At 46.8% G+C, this 20,928-nt stretch overlaps 1 protein-coding gene across 1 annotated transcript in view; it reads left to right on the top strand.

Moving 5' to 3' along the window:
* Positions 1 to 4,755: 4,755 nt before the first annotated feature.
* The window catches only part of col27a1a (collagen, type XXVII, alpha 1a), a 172,596-nt gene continuing 156,423 nt past the window's right edge, over positions 4,756 to 20,928 (top strand). Inside the window, exons 1-3 of the mRNA XM_052500505.1 lie at positions 4,756 to 4,807; positions 20,052 to 20,105; positions 20,272 to 20,325. The gene's annotated coding sequence lies outside the window, so the exon portion shown is untranslated. The remainder of the gene's footprint in view (positions 4,808 to 20,051; positions 20,106 to 20,271; positions 20,326 to 20,928) is intronic.

Raw genomic sequence — 20,928 nt, forward strand, 5'->3', positions numbered from 1 at the left:
ATTCCCCTGCGTCACCATGTCCAGTGGGACCGTGGTCTCCCCCGACCATCCCTGACCTAATGGCCGGCTATCTAGGGAGTGCACGGGGAAAGGAGAATCTATCGGCACCAGCGGAACCCCTAACTTAAGGGCGAGTCCGCGATCCATAAAGTTCCCAGCTGCGCCTGAATCGACTAGCGCCCTATGCTGGGAAGAGGGAAAAAAGTGAAGGAAAGAGATTAAGACAAACATATGGCCAACAAGGGATTCTGGGTGAGTCTGATGCTGACTCACCTGGGGTGACCGAAGCGTTCCGCCTGCCATCTCTACTCCCAGACGGACCCCCCAGCACCGATCAGACGTGTGTCCTCTCCGACCACAGTTGGTGCAGGAAGGCCTCCTCCTCCGGTACCCCTCGGCGCAGCCCCTCCCAACTCCATCGGAATGGGAGCGGAGGGACCGGGTGGTGGAACGCACAGGACCCTCTCTGAACGCCCGCGGGCAGCCAGCAGATTGTCCAGTCGAATGGACATGTCAATCAGCTGATCCAGTGACAGAGTGGTGTCCCGACACGCTAACTCCCGGCGGACGTCCTCTCGGAGACCACACCTGTAGTGGTCCATAAGGGCCCTGTCGTTCCACCCAGATCCGGCTGCCAAGGTCCGGAACTCCAGCGTAATCCTGGGCGCTCCTCCTCTCCTGCCTGAGATGAAAAGTCGTTCTCCCACCGCTCGGCCGTCTATAGGGTGATCAAATACGGCACGGAAGCGGCAGGAAAACTCTGGGTAGTGCTCCCGCGCTGAGTCTGGGCCATTCCAGACTGCGTTCGCCCACTCCAGAGCACGACCCGTGAGGCAGGAGATGAGGACACTCACCCTCTCCGCTCCTGAGGGAGGGGGTCTAACGGTGGCCAGGTATAGCTCCAGCTGAAGCAGAAACCCCTGGCAACCCCCGCCGCTCCATCATAAGCCCTCGGTAGCGTCAGACGAAGGGTGCTGGAGTCGAGTGATGGGGAGACCGGAGTCGGGGTGCCGAAGGTGGAGAGAGGAGACCACTCCTCTCCCATCGGTCCATTCTCTCCATCACTTGATCCATCGCGGATCCGATCCGATGGAGAATGGTGGTGTGGTGGAGAACCCGTTCCTCCATCGATGGGAGAGGGTTGGCTGCTGCTCCTGCTGACTCCATTCGATTTGATTCGGGTGCGGGATTCTGTAACACTTCAGGTGTCGTAGGTGTGTGGAGTCAAACGCAGGAGACAGTGAGTGCAAAGCTATGCGTCTTTAATAGCGCCAACGCATCCCAGGGTGCTCACAATAGTAACGGCCCCAAACACAGGGAATGAGAATGTACAACAGAAAACGTAACGACCAGGCACTAACACGTACTTCTAACAACAGAGCCGAAGGTTACACTGCAATAATCCCGCACAACAACCAGGCGGGCCGGCTGTCTAATAAAGACAAACTAATTAGCTGATTTAATCATGAACAGGTGCTACCACTAAACATACAAGGAGGGAGAGGAAAAACAATCAGTGGCAGCTAATAGGCCGGTGACGACGACCGAGCGCCAACCGCCCGGGAAGGGGAAACACCCTCGGTCGGACTCGTGACAACAACAATCATTCTGAATCTAAAATAATTGTACATATTAGTAAATACAAGATTAAATAGATAATAGTTTGATGGGTGAAGATATGATAACTTGGCAAGGGAACAGCTGTGCAGCCTAAGGCAAGGAGCAGAGCGCAAGCTCTTTTCACTACTTTCTAAAATCATCAACAGCTAATAGTTACATCATGCAGCCCATATATGTTTTGATTTGACTTACCTGAATAAAATAGAGAGGGTATATTTCCCATTCTGGAGCGAGTGCACATATGGAGTGGCTATGTTGAGCGTAAAAGTGATCATTTGAAACAAGTCCTATTCTCTAGATTTATAGTTATTTGGCAACTTTAGTTGTGACTGATACAAACCTTAGAATGTCTGGAGGGTCATGTCAGGATGAGCCTGCAGGAAGCGTACCACATTAGGGAGGAGGATGTCTTCCCTGTAACGGACAGCATTGAGATTGCCTGTAATGACAACAGGCTCAGTTGTGACACACTGCCCCAGACGATGACGGAGCCTCCACCTCCAAATCGATCCTGCTCCAGAGTACAGGCCTCAGTGTAACGCTCATTCATTCGATGATAAACACTTTTTGCAAGTCCTGTCTGGTCCAGCGATGGTGAGATTATGCCCATAGGCGACGTTGTTGCCTGGTGAGGACCTACCTTACAGCAGGCCTACAAGCCCTCAGTCCAGCCTCTCTCAGCCTATTGCAGACAGTCTGAGCACTGATGGAGGGATTGTGCATTCCTGGTGTGACTCGGGCAATTGTTGTTGCCATCCTGTACCTGTCCCGCAGGTGTGATGTTCGGATGTACCGATCCTGTGCAGGTGTTGTTACACGTGGTCTGCCACTGCGAGGACGATCAACTGTCCGTCCTGTCTCCCTGTAGCGCTGTCTTAGGCATCTCACAGTATGGACATTGCAATTTATTGCCCTGGCCACATCTGCAGTCTTCATGCCTTCTTGCAGCATGCCTAAGGCACATTCGCGGAGATGAGCAGGGACCCTGGGCATCTTTCTTTTGGTGTTTTTCAGAGTTAGTAGAAGCGCCTCTTTAGTGTCCTACATTTTCATAATTGTGGACTTAATTGCCTACTGTCTGTAAGCTGTTAGTGTCTTAACAACCGTTCCACAGGTGCATGTTCATTAATTGTTTATGGGCCATTGAACAAGCATGGGCAATAGTGTTTAAACCCTTTACAATGAAGATCTGTGAAGTTATTTGGATTTTTACGAATTATCTTTGAAAGACATGGTCTTGAAAATAGTTTATTATTATTTGTGCCCTGGTCCTATAAGAGCTCTCTGTCGCTTCCCACGAGCTGAGTCGTATAAAAACACACTCATTCTTATGTTTAATAAATGTATCTCATAGTGTGTGGCAGGCTAACAATGATGGAAAAAAACGTTTTGAGAGTGCGCTGACCCTTTGCTAGAGAGGGTACAGAGCTGGAGTTTGGAAGTTTGAAGAAGTACGGGACTATGTAAAGTTTGGGAACCACTGCTGTCGAATAAATATGAACCAATGGATAAAATGAAATGTACACCAATCCATCTGTGTATGCGTGGTGTTTCTTTGTTTTTATGCATGTTTCTGCTTGTGTTTGTATCTGTATGCACACAAGCTACCATTTTTTCACCACAGATTGGTTGGTTGTTTGAGGAGAATGGGGTGTTGGAAAACCACATCCATGTGCCAGAACCCCTTCATTTTACATCCATTTTCCATAATCTTCCCCCTTTACCTAATCCCCCAATGTACACACATGCTATATCCATATACAGTTAAGTCAGAAGTTTACACACACATAGGTTGGAGTCATTAAAATTAGTTTTTCAACCACTCCACAAATGTCTTGTTAACAAACTATAGTTTTGGCAACTCGGTTAGGACATCTACTTTGTGCATGATACAAGTCATTTTTCCATGACACAAGTCATTTTTCCAACAATTGTTTACAGACAGATTATTACACTTATAATTCACTGTATCAAAATTCTGTGCCTTGAAACAGGTTGGAAAATTCCAGAATATTATGTCATGGCTTTAGAAGCTTCTGATAGGCTAATTGACATCATTTGAGTCAATTGGAGGTGTACCTGTGGAGGCCTACCTTCAAACTTAAGGCCTACCTTCAAACTCAGTGTCTATTTTGCTTGACATCGTGGGAAAATCAAAAGAAATCAACCAAGACCTCAGGAACAAAATTCCAAATGCCTGAAGGTACGGTCATCTGAACAAACAATAGTACACAAGTATAAACACCATTGGACCAGGCAGCCGTCATACCGCTCAGGAAGGAGACGCGTTCCGTCTCCTAGAGATGAACATACTTTGATGCAAAAAGTGCAAATCAATCCCAGAACAACAGCAAAGGACCTTGTGAAGATGCTGGAGGAAACAGGTACAAAGTATCTATATCCACAGTAAAACGAGCCCTATATCGACATAACCTGAAAGGCCATTCAGCAAGGAAGAAGCCACTGCTCCAAAACCTCCACCAAAAAATCCAGACTACGGTTTGCAACTACTCATGGGGACAAAGATCGTACTTTTTGGAGAAATGTCCTCTGGTCTGATGAAACAACAATAGAACTGTTTGGCCATAATGACCATCGTTTTGTTTGGAAGAAAAAGGGGGAGGCTTGCAATCCGAAGAACATCATCCAAACCGTGAAGTACGGGGGTGGCAGCATCATGTTGTGGGGGTGCTTTGCTGCAGGGAGGACTGGTGCACTTCACAAAATAGATGGCATCAGGAGGAAGAAAAATGTGGATATATTGAAGCAACATCTCAAGACATCAGTCAGGAAGTTAAAGCTTGGTCACAAATGGGTCTTCCAAATGGACAATGGCCACAAGCATACTTCCAAAGTTGTGGCAAAATGGCTTAAGGACAACTAGGTCAAGGTATTGGAGTGGCCATCACAAAGCCCCGACCTCAATCCTATAGAAAATGTGTGGGCAGAACTGAAAAAGTGTGTGATTAAATATCAGGAATTGTGAAAAACTGAGTTTAAATGTATTTGGCTAAGGTGTATGCTATCTTCCGACTTCAGCTGTAGGAGATGGGGGACTACCCACGGCCTCCGCTTATGCCAACATAATGATTGTCATTCTGATCAACGTTTGATTGTGTTTCGTCTCTGACAGGGTGGACCCGGTCCCCATGGAAAACCTGGCCGTCCAGGCCCACCTGGGCTTAAGGTATGTCCCACACACACACCGTTTTTTTTTATTTGTACATTTGAATCTTTTAGCAGAAACTCTTATTCAGAGCAACTTACAGTTAGTGCATTCAAGCTAGTTGGGACAACTACATATCACAGTCATAGTAATTGCATTTTTCCTCAATAAATGAGCTATCAGCATAATCCGAGCTAGTAACATCGAGTTCATCTGATAGGTAGCTAGCTAGCTAACTAATAACTTGCCTAAACACTTATATGTGTACTCGATGTTACTAGCTCATTTATTGAGGAAAAATGCAATTACTATGACTGGTTTAATCACTGCCTGGTACGGCAATTGCTCGGCCTTGCGTCCGCAAGGCACTTCAGAGGGTAGTGCGTACGGCCCAGTACATCACTGGGGCAAAGCTGCCTGCCACCCAGGACCTCTACACCAGGCGGTGTCAGGGGAAGGCCCTAAAAATGGTCAAAGACCCTAGCCACCCCAGTCATAGACTGTTCTCTCTACTACCGCAGGGCAAGCGGTACCAGAGTGCAGAGTCTAGGACAAAAAGGCTTCTCAAAAGTTTTACCCCCAAGCCCTAACACTCCTGAACAGGTAACCAAATGGTTACCCAGACTATTTGCATTGTGTGCCTCCCCCAACCTCTCTTTTACACTGCTGCTACTCTCTGTTTATCTTATATGCATAGTCACTTTAACTATACATTAATGTACATACTACCTAAATTGGCCCGACCAACCAGTGCTCCCGCACACTTGCTAACCGGGCTATCTGCGTTGTGTCCCACCACCCGCCAACCCCTCTTTTTACGCTTCTGCTACTCTCTGTTCATCATATATGCACTTTAATGATGCCTACATGTACAGTGCCTTGCGAAAGTATTCGGGCCCCTTGAACTTTGCGACCTTTTGCCACATTTCAGGCTTCAAACATAAAGATATAAAACTGTATTTTTTTGTGAAGAATCAACAACAAGTGGGACACAATCATGAAGTGGAATGACATTTATTGGATATTTCAAACTTTTTTAACAAATCAAAAACTGAAAAATTCTCCCAAAGTTATAGATCCAGTTGAGGCGTGTTCAGACGAATCCATTAAGGCAGGTTTCGGAGCTCTACGTGATTTCTGTGATTTTCTGAACTTACACACAAATAGTCAATGGGGAGTGACAGTGTGAGGCTTACAGACAGACACACAGCCTTCAAAAGTTACCTGCGTTTGATTGATCAAAGAACCTAGACCTAGAGACCTAGAGCTCCGAAGCTTTATATACATGTTCTAGAGCTTAAGTCGACAGTGCACAGTGAGTTATGTGGCTCTAGAAGGTTCTCCGGTCGAGAAACAACCTTGTCTGTTTGCAATGACTTCAATTAATTTTGAACATCGCGAAAATGACGACATTTAAAAAGTCCCAGAATCGCAAGACTAGGTACATTGAAACCGCCTCGGCCCATAAAGTTTCTGCTCTTTCAGGGACCCAGTAGCAACACCTGGACAAAGTGCATTTTCAGCACTAATTAAGGTCTCTGCTCCGGCTCCGAATGACCTATCGAGCCGAAACTCGGGATTCGGGGTCGCCTTAGCTATGCCTACACATAATGTTAGAACTGGACCCACAGCTAGAACGTAACTACGTGTTTTAAGTTTTTATTATGGTTTAAACAGAAGGCACTGTGAATTTTGGGCCTGTTCTGAAATATGTGATAGTTGGCTTCTAAATGTGTTGGCCAAAGTGTGTTTTGTGTCAGTATGTATCAGTCTGGTGTCAGAATAATATCTTATTGACTGATGGACGCTGACTTGATGGCTGACTTTTGTCCGTTTACAATAAGTCTAAACAGTGATGAACCATCAACATATGGACTGAAATCAACACTTAAAGTGTGGCATCATCGTAGTCTTTAGGCCGTGCCGAGTTCAAGGAGACCGTAGCTCGCTCTGTCTTACCGCAGCGACTGTGCAAATGAAGCCTGACTTGTAATGATTTAATGATGCTTTGGACATAATTGCGGCCTCTGGGTCACACAGAGCCGTTTTCGATGGGCTCATCGCGGGGAGGTTGGGGTGGACAAGCCACAGAGTTATTCTAGCTGCATGCACCGGATCATGTAGTCTGACACATGCAAGTTTCTCCCTAAGGATAACATGGTTTACTGGTTATGCTCTAACTCTGCTTCTGTGCAGGCCATTTTCAGGTAACTCTAAGATATGAAGGGTGACAATTCAATATTTTCATGTTGATATCTGTATAGGAGAAGTGTGAACTTTACCATCAAATAGGGCTGAAATCCCCAAACATGAGGCTTAAATCATGACAGAAAGGGAAATAAATGGCATCAGCATAGTCCCTAGGCAGTTCCAAGTTCATCGAAATAGCCCAGTTGACCGTAGTTCACTCGGTCTGACCGCAGCGACTGTGCAAAAAACTACGCCCAAAATGAAGCCTGACCTAAATTTCAGGTGCTTTTTGGTGACAGCTGCAGAACCGTTATGGCTAGAAGCATAATTCAACCCGAGGAACGTTCCTAAGGTCCTCGCGATCTGTACAAGCCTAACCTTGACCATCTGGAATGAACCCTTAACCTCTTGCTCCTACCTGACACGCAGGCGTCCCATCTAGACATCTGGAAATGCAAATGCGCTACGCTAAATGCTAATAGTACTAGTTAAAACTCAAACGTTCATTAAAATACACATGCAGGGTATTGAATTAAAGCTACACTCGTTGTGAATCCAGGCAACAAGTCAGATTTTTAAAATGCTTTTCGGCGAAAGCATGAGAAGCTATTATCTGATAGCATGTAACACCCCAAAAGACCCGCAGGGGACGTAAACAAAATAATTAGCATAGTCGGCGCTACACAAACCGCACAAATAAAATATAAAACATTCATTACCTTTGACCATCTTCTTTGTTGGCACTCCTAGATGTCCCATGATCACTATTGGGTCTTTTTTTTCGATTAAATCGGTCCATATATAGCCTAGATATCGATGTATGAAGACTGTGTGATAAACGGAAAAAAATAGCGTCTTATAACGTAACGTCATTTTTTTAAATTAAAAAAGTCGATAATAAACTTTCACAAAACACTTTGAAATAGTTTTGTAATGCAACTTTAGGTATTAGTAAACGTTAATAAGCGACCAAATTGATCACGAGGCGATGTATATTCTATAGGGGTACGTCTGGAAATAATGTCCGGGTAAATCTCAACCAAAATATCCGGTCCGAGACCTGAAGAAATCGGCTGTCTCTTCTTCGTTTGACCAAGAAACAAAGCCTACGCAAATGACAAGACTGTTGACATCGTGTGGAAGCTGTAGGAATTGCAATCTCGGCTCCAGGTAATTTGCTTTCCCATAGACAATACATGCAAGTGGCGCATTGATATATTTTCCAATTTTCAGTGATCAGATTTTCCTGCGCTTTTTGATGAAACGCACGTTCTGTTATAGTCACAGCCATGATTTAAACAGTTTTATAAACGTCTGAGTGTTTTCTATCCACACATACTAATCATATGCATATACTATATTCCTGGCATGAGCAGCAGGGCGCTGAAATGTTGCGCGATTTTTAACAGAATGTTCGAAAAAGTAGGGGGTAGGAGTAACAGGTCAACTTCTTGCGTCGAGCAATCCCGTGTCTGTTATTACCATAACGTAACGTTAACTTCATGAAAATCGCAAATGAAATGAAAGAAATATATTCACTCACAAGCTTAGCCTTTTGTTAACAACACTGTCATCTCAGATTTTCAAAATATGCTTTTCAACCATAGCTACACAAGCATTTGTGTAAGAGTATTGATAGCTAGCATAGCATTAAGCCTAGCATTCAGCAGGCAGCATTTTCACAAAAACAAGAAAAGCATTCAAATAAAATCATTTACCTTTGAAGAACTTCGGATGTTTTCAATGAGGAGACTCTCAGTTAGATAGCAAATGTTCATTTTTTCCAAAAATATTATTTGTGGAGGCCGAACTTTTCCCAAATTAACTCCATAATATCGACAGAAGCATGGCAAGCGTTGTTTAGAATCAATCCTCAAGGTGTTTTTAACATATCTATTTGATGATAAATCATTCGTGGCAGTTGGGTTTCTCCTCGGGAGCAAATGGAAAAATACACAGCTGGAGATTACGCAATAATTGTGACGGAGGACACCAAGTGAGCACCTGGTAGATGTAGTGTAAAATGGTCAATCTTCCAATGATATGCCTACAAATAGGGCACAATGCTGCAGACACCTTGGGGAAACGACGGAAAGTGTAAGCTCATTCCTGGCCCATTCACAGCCATATAAGGAGACATTGGAACCCGGAAGTGGTTAAATTTACCCTAAAAGTGGTTTTGATTTTACAACCTGCAGTTAGGTTTAAATACTGCATTCAACCCTCTGTAAATCAGTCAGTTCTCAACATAAAGACATGAAACTCGGTATTCTGTAAAGGCCTACCCCAATGAGGATATGTGTCTACTTTCAGCTTCCTGTGACAACAGGAAGTGCTTTAAATTGGGGCCATATGGGCTGTTTTGAAGGGTTAAAAAAGGTCACATCTTTCCAAAATGTAATTTGTGTAATTATGCAACCCTCATTAACTGAAAATCTGTCATTTCTCCCATCAGATGTCAAAGAAAAAACTCACACACACAAACAGCCAGTGTTGAAAATAAGAATTTGTTCTTAACTGACTTGCCTAGTAAAATAAAGGTAAAATAAATAAAATAAATAAAGTTGGGCTTACAGACACACAGAGCCTCCAATAGATATTGACATTCTCACCATCAAAGAACCGTCAGACCTCGAGCTCTGAAACTTTAGAAACCTGTCCTAGAGCTTAAGTCGGTAGTGCACAGTGAGTTATATGGCTCTAGGAGGGTCTCAGGCCGATAAACAGCTTCGTCCATTTGCAATGAGTTCAATTAATTTTGAATATCGCGAAAATGGCGAGCGATGGAGAGGACCCACTATCACTGCTCGGCCATCCCGTGTTCAACGGGCCAGTCAATTGGGCATTTCTGCAGTATATTAGAGCATGTCAAATTCATGATGGTAAATGCCCATTGTAAAACATTGCAAATACACAGTACATTTTCAATGTATTTAATGAGGGATTTGCCATCACCAAATGGACAGGCTGAAATCAACATCAACGAGGGATGGAGAGGAACCACTATCACTGCTTGGCCATCCCGAGTTCAAAGAGCCAGTCAATTAGGCATTTGTGCAGTATATTAGATCATGTCAAATGTGTGATGGTAAATGCCCATTGTAAGACATTGCAAATGGACAGCCGTACACATGGTAATCTGAACGGGTTACCAGGAGCATATTTTAAAAATGTTTTTTAATGCCTTTAGGGTGGTGCAAGGGGTCCATGGCCGGGTAGGGAGCACCCCCCCCACCCGTGCCTATCCACTTTAAAAAATGACATAAATTTGTCAATTTTCAATGTATTTAATGAGGGATTTTCCATCACCAAATGGACAGGCTGAAATCAACATCAATGGGAAATTCTTACTTCCTATGACTTCCTATGATCAAACATGGCAAATAGACCTTCTAGGTTGATTCATATAATCTGTTCAGTATAAATGCCATTTGGACATGGTTCACTGACTTTTGGGTTCGGAAGCCGATTTCCTACGATCATATATGGCAAATGGACATAACATCCTAATTTGGTACTTTCAACACTTATGTATGCCATTTGGACATGGTTCACTGACTTTGGGGTTTGGAAGCTGATTTCCTATGATCATATGGCAAATGGACATAACATCCTGATTTGGTACTTTCAATACTTACGTATGGCATTTGGACATGTCTTATGCCATTTGGCCATGGTTCACTGACTTTGTAATGCTCCGGGTGTCGTGGGTGTGGAGTCAAATGCAGGAGACAGAGTTCAATGCTGTGCGTCTTTTACTAGCACCAACGCAACACAGGGTGCTCACAAAAGTAACGTTCCCAAACACAGGGGAAAAAATACAATGGAAAAGATCACGACTAGGCACTAAACACGTACCTCTACAACAGAGCCGAAGGTTACAAATGAAATAATCCCGCACAACAACCAGGCGGGCCGGCTGTCTAATAAAGACAAACTAATTAAACATGAACAGGTGCTACCACTAAACATACAAGGAGGGAGAGGAAAAACAATCAGTGGCAGCTAATAGGCCGGTGATGACGACCGCCGAGCGCCACCCGCCCGGGAAGGGGAAACACCCTCGGTCGGACTCGTGACAGTACCCCCCCCCCCTGACGCGCGGCTCCCGCAGCGCGCCGACACCGGCCTCGAGGTCGCCCCGGAGGACGAGGTGCAGGGCGATCCGGATGGAGGCGATGGAAATCCCTCAACATGGATGGATCCAAGATGTCCCCCACCGGTACCCAGCACCTCTCCTCCGGACCGTACCCCTCCCAGTCCACGAGGTACTGCAGGCCCCTCACCCGGCGTCTTGAGTCCAGAATGGCCCGGATCGTGTACGCCGGGGGCCCCTCGATGTCCAGAGGGGGGGAGGAACCTCCGGTACCTCACTGTCCTGCAGGGGACCAGCTACCACCGGCCTGAGGAGAGACACATGAAACGAGGGGTTAATACGATAATAGGAAGGGAGTTGTAATCGATAACACACCTCGTTTATTCTCCTCAGGACTTTAAAGGGCCCTACACACTGCGGACCCAGCTTCCGGCAGGACAAGCGGAGAGGTAGGTTTCGGGGTCGAGAGCCAGACCCTGTCCCCGGTACAAACACGGGGGCCTCACTGCGGTGGCGGTCAGCACTCCTCTTCTGCCGTCCACTCGCTTGTCGTAGAGATTCCTGGACGGCCCTCCAGGTCTCCTTGGAGCGCTGTACCCATTCCTCCACCGCAGGAGCCTCGTTCTGGCTCGGATGCCATGGTGCCAGGACCGGCTGGTATCCCAACACACACTGAAAAGGGGACACGTTAGTAGAGGAGTGGCGTAGTGAGTTCTGAGCCATTTCAGCCCAGGAATGTATCGTGCCCACTCCCCTGGCCGATACTGGCAATACGACCGCAGAAACCTACCCACCTCCTGGTTCATTCTCTCCACCTGCCCATTACTCTCGGGGTGATAACCGGAGGTCAGACTGACAGAGACCCCAAGCGTTCCATGAACGCTCTCCATACCCGAGACGTGAATTGGGGGCCCCGATCAGAAACGATGACCTCCGGCACCCCGTAGTGCCGAAAGACATGGGTAAATAATGCCTCCGCAGTCTGCAGGGCTGTAGGGATACCGGGCAACGGGAGGAGACGGCAGGACTTAGAAAACCGATCCACAATCACTAGAACCGCGGTGTTCCCCTGAGACGGCGGGAGATCGGTCAGGAAATCTATGGACAGATGTGACCATGGCCGCTGTGGAACGGGGAGGGGTTGTAGCTTCCCTCTAGGAAGGTGCCTAGGAGCCTTACTCTGAGCGCACACTGAGCAAGAGGAGACATAACCCTTAACGTCCTTAACCAACGTAGGCCACCAATACCTCCCCTGAAGGCTCCCCACTGTCCTCGTCACCCCAGGGTGACCCGAGGAGGGTAGGACGTGAGCCCACCGAATCAGTTTGTCCCGAACACCAAGCGGCACGTACCTTCGCCCCGCTGGACACTGAGGAGGCGCGGGTTCAGCCCGTAACGCCCGCCCGCTCGATGTCCGAGTCCACCTCCCATACCACTGGGGCTACCAGCTTTGAGGCGGGAAGGATGGGAGTAGGTTCGGTGGACCCATCCTCGGTGTCGTAAAGGCGGGACAGTGCGTCAGCCTTCACGTTCTGGGAGCCCGGTCTATAAGACAAAGTAAACCGGAACCGGGTGAAGAATATGGCCCACCTTGCCTGACGTGGGTTAAGTCTCCTTGCTGCCCGAATATACTCCAGATTCTGGTGGTCGGTCCAGATGAGAAAAGGGTGCTTAGCCCCCTCAAGCCAGTGTCTCCACACCTTCAGAGCTCTAACCACCGCTAGCAACTCCCGGTCCCCCACATCATAGTTACGCTCCGCTGGGCTGAGCTTCCTTGAGAAGAAAGCGCAGGGGCGGAGTTTTGGTGGCGTACCCGAGCGCTGTGATAGCACGGCACCCACCCCAGCCTCGGACGCGTCCACCTCCACTATGAATGCTAGAGAGGGGTCCGGATGCGCCAACACGGGCGCATCAGTGAACAGCGCCTTCAACTTGTTGAATGCTCTGTCCGCCTCTGCTGACCACTGCAACCGCACCGGGCCCCCTTCAGCAGTGAGGTAATGGGAGCCGCTATCTGGCCAAAACCCGGATAAACCTCCGGTAGTAGTTGGCAAAACCCAAAAACCGCTGCACCTCCTTTACCGTGGTTGGAGTCGGCCAATTACGCACGGCCCTAATGCGGTCACCCTCCATCACCACCCCGAGGTGGAAATGCGATATCCCAGAAAAGAGACGGCTCGTTTAGAGAACACGCATTTCTCAGCCTTGACGTATAGGTCATGCTCCAGCAGTCTACCAAGCACTTTGCGCACCAGAGACACATGCGCGGTGTGAGTGGCCGAGTAGATCAGAATGTCATCAATATAAACAACCACTCCCTGCCCGCACAGGTCCCTGAGAATCTCGTCTACAAAGGATTGGAAAACGGCTGGAGCATTCTTTAACCCATACGGCATGACAAGGTACTCATAGTGGCCGGATGTAGTACTAAATGCGGTTTTCCACTCGTCTCCCTTCCGAATACGCACCAGACTATACGCGCTCCTGAGATCCAGTTTTGTGAAGAACTGCGCTCCGTGGAACGATTCCACCGCCGTAGCGATGAGGGGTAGAGGGTAACTATACCCCACTGTGATGGCGTTTAGACCTCTATAATCGATACACGGACGCAAACCTCCCTCCTTTTTCCTCACAAAAATAAACTCGAGGAGATGGGTGAAATGGAGGGCCGAATGTACCCCTGTCCCAGCGACTCCGTGACATATGTCTCCATTGCCAACGTCTCCTCCTGGGACAGCGGGTACACGTGACTCTTGGGAAGCGCAGCGTCTACCTGGAGATCTATCGTACAATCCCTTCCCGGTCGATAAGGTGGTAATTTAGTCGCTTTCACTTTACTGAAAGCGATTGCCAAATCGGCATACTCTGGGGGAATGCACACCGTGGAACCCTGGTCTGGACTCTCCACCGACGTGGCACCGATGGAAACTCCCAAACACCTTCCAGAACACTCCTCTGACCACCCCTGGAGAACCCCCTGTCTCCACGAAATTTTAGGATTGTGCCGGGCCAGCCAGGGAGTCCCCAGCACCACTGGAAACGCAGGCGAATCAATAATAAAAAAACTGATACGCTCCCTATGATTCCCCTGCGTCACCATGTCCAGTGGGACCGTGGTCTCCCTGACCATCCCTGACCCTAATGGCCGGCTATCTAGGGAGTGCACGGGAAAGGAGAATCTATCGGCACCAGCGGAGTCCCTAACTTAAGGGCGAGTCCGCGATCCATAAAGTTCCCAGCTGCGCCTGAATGGACTAGCGCCCTATGCTGGGAAGAGGGAAAAAAGTGAAGGAAAGAGATTAAGACAAACATTTACATTACATTTAAGTCATTTAGCAGACGCTCTTATCCAGAGCGACTTACAAATTGGTGCATACACCTTATGACATCCAGTGGAACAGCCACTTACAATAGTGCATCTAAATCTTTTAGGGGGGTGAGAAGGATTACTTACCCTATCCTAGGTATTCCTTGAAGAGGTGGGGTTTCAGGTGTCTCCGGAAGGTGGTGATTGACTCCGCTGTCCTGGCGTCGTGAGGGAGTTTGTTCCACCATTGGGGGCCAGGGCAGCGAACAGTTTTGACTGGGCTGAGCGGGAACTGTACTTCCTCAGTGGTAGGGAGGCGAGCAGGCCAGAGGTGGATGAACGCAGTGCCCTTGTTTGGGTGTAGGGCCTGATCAGAGCCTGGAGGTACTGAGGTGCCGTTCCCCTCACAGCTCCGTAGGCAAGCACCATGGTCTTGTAGCGGATGCGAGCTTCAACTGGAAGCCAGTGGAGAGAGCGGAGGAGCGGGGTGACGTGAGAGAACTTGGGAAGGTTGAACACCAGACAGGCTGCGGCGTTCTATGGCCAACAAGGGGTTCTGGGTGAGTTTGATGCTGACTCACCTGGGGTGACCGAGAAGCGTTCCGCCTGCCATCTCTACTCCCAGACAGACCCCCAGCACCGATCAGACGTGTGCCCTCTCCGACCACAGTTGGTGCAGGGAAGGCCACCTCCTCCGGTACCCCTCGGCGTAGCCCCTCCCAACTCCATGGGAATGGGAGCGGAAGGGCTGGGTGGTGGAACGCACAGAACCCTCTCTGAACGCCCGCGGGCAGCCAGCAGATTATCCAGTCGAATGGACATGTCGATCAGCTGATCCAGTGACAGAGTGGTGTCCCGACACGCTAACTCCCGGCGGACGCCCTCTCGGAGACTACACCTGTAGTGGTCCATAAGGGCCCTGTCGTTCCACCCAGATCCGGCTGCCAAGGTCCGGAACTCCAGCGTAATCCTGGGCGCTCCTCTTCTCCTGCCTGAGATGAAATAGTCGTTCTCCCACCGCTCAGCCGTCTAGAGGGTGATCAAACACGGCACGGAAGCGGCAGGAAAACTCTGTGTAGTGCTCCCGCGCTGAGTCTGGGCCATTCCAGACTGCGTTCGCCCACTCCAGAGCACGACCCGTGAGGCAGGAGATGAGGACACTCACCCTCTCTGCTCCTGAGGGAGTGGGTCTGATGGTGGCCAGGTATAGCTCCAGCTGAAGCAGAAACCCCTGGCAACCCGCCGCCGCTCCATCATAAGCCCTCGGTAGCGTCAGACGGAGGGTGCTGGAGTCGGGAGATGGGGAGTCCGGAACCGTGGGTGCCGAAGGTGGAGAGAGGAGACCACTCCTCTCCCATCTTTCCATTCTCTCCATCACTTGATCCATCGCGGATCCGATCCGATGGAGGACGGTGGTGTGGTGGAGAACCCGTTCCTCCATCGATGGGAGAGGGTTGGCTGCTGCTCCTGCTGACTCCATCAATCTGATAGGTGCGGGATTCTGTAATGCTCCGGGTGTCGTGGGTGTGGAGTCAAATGCAGGAGACAGAGTTCAATGCTGTGCGTCTTTTACTAGCACCAACGCACCACAGGGTGCTCACAAAAGTAACGTTCCCAAACACAGGGGAAAAATACAATGGAAAAGATCACGACTAGGCACTAAACACGTACCTCTACAACAGAGCCGAAGGTTACAAATGAAATAATCCCGCACAACAACCAGGCGGGCCGGCTGTCTAATAAAGACAAACTAATTAAACATGAACAGGTGCTACCACTAAACATACAAGGAGGGAGAGGAAAAGCAATCAGTGGCAGCTAATAGGCCGGTGATGACGACCGCCGAGCGCCACCCGCCCGGGAAGGGGAAACACCCTCGGTCGGACTCATGACAGACTTTTAGGTTATGAAACCGAATTCCTATGATCATATATTGCAAATGGACAAAACATAGGCCTTACGGACAAACTCAATAAAATAAGACAAATGTATGTTCATACGGTTATTACATATGTAAAAACTGGTCCATACTTGTAAAAACTGGTCCAGAAAGCACTTTTTTAGAGGTTTTATAATTTAGATTTTTTATTTTTTTATTGTTTTTTATTTCACCCATGGGAGCAACTTAGTGACCATTTGCCATATGAAAATCTACGGTGGAGCGCACTCGCCATTTTTCGGATTTTTGAGGTATGACACTTGGCACTTACCATGTTCAACTTGCAATATGGTTTTGATGTACTGCCGTCCATTTGAGTCGCATTTGCGATAGTGTGTTGGGTTCGCCCAATGCCAATAAGTTGCCATTCATTTTTGTTCATTTCATGGGGGTCTTCCTTACATTTACATTTACATTTAAGTCATTTAGCAGACGCTCTTATCCAGAGCGACTTACAAATTACCGACAAGATAGCACATGAATTACTTAAAAATCATACAATGGGATTTTCTGGATTTTTGTTTTAGATTCCGTCTCTCACAGTTGAAGTGTACCTATGATAAAAAATCACAGACCTCTACATGCTTTGTAAGTAGGGAAACCTGCAAAATCGACAGTGTACCAAATACTTGTTCTCCCCACTGTATAGAGAGATGAAAGAACCTGCATTTATCAGGATATTTTTTGTGTTTATTTATTGGCTTTATGTAGTTTTACTTAGTTGACAGTGGAAGTTTTAAAAGCCTACTGCTACATTGGCCTAGGCTATCTCTTATTTATTTAGCCGCCAATGGCTCACAGTGTATCAATGTGTCCATGTGGTAGAGGCTGGTGCTCTCCATTTGTGGCATTTTAACCTTTTTGTTACGATTTTGTATTCTCAACCATGTGACAATGATTTTGAATAACAAAACGGTTATTATTTATATGAAACTGTTCCCCGAAAATGCACATATGAAAATCATATCTGGCACGCAGATCGGTAGAAATGGTAGGATAAATTGTAAGCTTCCCCAAACATGAAACTCAAATTTTAAACGTATGTGCCTCGGAAAATACCGTTGTGAACAGAGTGCAAATGTCTTTGTACTTCATAATTACAATGGAGAGAGATAACGAGAGGGATGTTGTAACTAAGACTATTAAAACTGAGCACAAATGGACAAAAAGTGGAGAAAAGCATTCACCCCTATCCAGCACCAGCGGGAGGAAAGCACCACTCACTGGGCTGACCCCAGCACTGTGTTGTTTGCTATGGGCAGGAGCAGGCCTGCGAGCTGAGGGTGAGAGAATGCCATGCTACTTATTACATATTGTTTCCATTCCCTTTTCGACAAGTTCAGAATTGTAAACTAGTAGAAAACAGAAGTGAAGAACTAATTGCGAGCACTGCTCCAGTTTTATTTAACTTGGCAAGTCAGTTAAAAACAAATTCTTATTTACAATGACAGCCGACTGGGGACCAGTGGGTTAACTGCCTTGTTCAGGGGCAGAACAAAATATGTTTTACCTTGTCAGCTCAAGGATTCAATCCAGCAACCTTTCAGTTACTGGCCCAACTCTCCAACCACTAGGCTACCTGCCCCCCAGATCACTTGATATCCACCACACGTGGGAGAGAATAGAAAAGGATGAGAGAGAGGGGAGAGGGACAGAGAAGTAGAGAGAGACTTGACTCAACACAAACTAAACTGTCTATTGTGCAGCAGAGCATGTGTCTGACTCAAATCCCCACAACTGAATAGATAAGAGCATATCATGAGTGCACCTTTTACAAAACAGAGCTGAGAGCTCTCCATGCAGAATGGGCCCCATATATAAATATTCCATGATTTTTTTCCCATTCCCTACCCCAAAAAACATTATAATTTATGTCAATAATTGTATGTTTTATTTTACTGCAACACAAATTACAGTTTTACCATTTAACAACCAGGTGGTGCTGCAGCACTTTCAACACCCATACTTACTGTGGCTATGCAACATTGAGTCAACATCAGCCAATACTTGTAAAAATGTCAATTCTGGAAAAAGTATACCTATACAACTGCGGTCCTTCCGCGATGTTATGAAACTCATACATTTAATAAAAACATCTCTAGAATACATCCACCATCACTTTCCTCATTTGTGTTGCTCAACTCAGTGCGAATGCACTTGTGCCATGTTAAATGCACCGTCTGTTTGAACTACTGGCACACAGCTCGGACACCCATGCATACCTCGCAAGACATGCCATCAGAGGTCTCTTCAAAGTCCCCAAGTCCAGAACAGACTATGGGAGGTGCACAGTACTACATCTGTTATAATCTCCACCAGGCACAGCCAGACGAGGACTGGCCACCCCTCATAGCCTGGTTCCTCTCTAGGTTTCTTCCTAGGTTTTGGCCTTTCTAGGGAGTTTTTCCTAGCCACCGTGCTTCTACACCTGTATTGCTTGCTGTTTGGGGTTTTAGGCTAGGTTTCTGTAAGGCACTTTGAGATATCAGCTGATGTAAGAAGCGCTATATACATTTGATTTTATTTAGAGCTATGACTACATGGAACTCTATTCCACATAAAGTAACTGATGCAAGCAGTAAAATTTGATTTTAAAAAAGAGATAAAAATACACCTTATGGAACAGGGGGGACTGTGAAGTAACATAAACATAGACCTAGGCACATGCATACACACACAGGATGACATACACACAGGTACACATGGATTTTATGTTGCACTGTAGATATGTGTTAGTAGAGTCGGGGCCAGAGGGCACACACGTAATGTAAATTCTGAAAACGCATACCTGTACTTATGTTCGACCTGTACAACGGCTGTCTGTTGTAAATGTATTATATTACTGCCTTCATTTCGCTGGACCCCAGGAAGAGTAGCTGCTGCCTACTAGCTTACGTAGTATGTCAAAGCAACAATGTCTCCAGTTGAGCAACATAAATTATCCTTGCTTGGGGGGTGGAGTGTAGAGTCAGAGCCGCTCGCTTCGTTAAGCAGGTGTGTTGAGGGAACGTTTTCCAAAGTGTTTGATGTTCAGGAGCTCTCCCCGATTGTGCTCTTTCATCACCCCTTAATACAGAAAAAGTTGTAAATCACAGGAGCTCTTTGGGAAAAAGAAGTCCATACGATGAATTAAATTTCCATCTGAAGTGTAGAGACCCATTACGGTTCTCTTTACTCCAACAATGAATCCCTGTTTTGTCTGGCAGGAAGACCGCTGGGGAGAAATCTCACCACAGAGTGATCCTGAGACAGTCTGTAGATGGGGTTTCCCATGTGAAAAGACTGCTACAATCATAAGGTTTCCCATGTGTCCAGGGAGGGTTGCTTTCACTCCTTCCACTCTGGTCACTAGCTGTTTGAGCAGGTTGTTGCTAATATCTTGTGACAATCATATTGATAGATGATGATTAATTAATTGATTAGGCCTCAAAAGCTGTCAAAAATGAGGTAATGAACATAGCATTCCCATGTGTGAAGAGAGGAGTTTTTTTCCACTCTATGGTCCCACTTCATGATACCTTATATCAAACCCAATTGATAGTATCCATGTAAATGCAGTGTAATTACAGTATAGGTACACACTGCGGTACTGCATAACGTTTATCTATGTATGGTAAAATAGGACCAAATAACCAAGTATAACTGTTAGGTGGTTGTATGTGTCAGTGTGAATAAGTGTGCTTGTTTTTTTTAAGTATCACTAATTGGTTCTCTTTCTCTGTGTTTTTCTCAGGGGAGGAAAGGAGACGCTGGTCTCTCATCTGGAACAGCCGCTAAAGGAGAGAAGGTAAGCCCCCCCCCCCCTGCCCTTCTCCTAACTTCACCTTGACCAGCAAACAGTATACTTATCAAGTACAATAAAGTCATATTCTATTCAAGTTTGGTCTAATTTGAATCTAGGTTGTGTATTGACATGATATGTATTTATATGTATTTGTTTGACTGTCTTTCAGGGAGACCCAGGTATTCTTGGCCAAGTTGGACTAATCGGCCAGGCTGGTCGAAAGGTAAGAGAGACACACTCACCTATTGTTTGCTTCATACCTCATTGCCTCTCATCCTCTACTACTTTCTCATCAGAAAGCCCATATAACTGGAGTCTCATTTTGTGAGCTAGAATGGGTCCCTCTCTATGTCAAGATGTGAGCTGCAATGTGGCCCAGACACGCACATAAATGCACACACACACACACACACACACACACACACACACACACACACACACACACACACACACACACACACACACACACACACACACACACACACACACACACACACACACACACATGTCTAGTACTCCAAATGCATACAAACACACGTTTGGACCAAGAAAGAATCATCTCTGCACAATGTGTGTGTGAGGTCATAACATCAGTCAGCCAAATATGCTAGAACATGACCATTAAAAAAATGAGTAAGAAAAGACAGTTCGGTATGAGTCAGAGTCACTATTATATATCTTCGCTCTCCTCTGTTTTTCTCTCTTGCTCTCACTCTCTCTCTGTGTGTGTGAGTCCCTTTTTGACCTGCAGGAGATTCTATTCTCTCTCTCCTCATGCTTTGTTGCTCTATAACAGGGGTGGTCAAACGTTTTGGCTTGAGGGCCA

The sequence above is a fragment of the Oncorhynchus keta genome, unplaced genomic scaffold, assembly GCF_023373465.1.
Source record: "Oncorhynchus keta strain PuntledgeMale-10-30-2019 unplaced genomic scaffold, Oket_V2 Un_contig_1083_pilon_pilon, whole genome shotgun sequence".
NCBI lineage: Eukaryota > Metazoa > Chordata > Actinopteri > Salmoniformes > Salmonidae > Oncorhynchus > Oncorhynchus keta.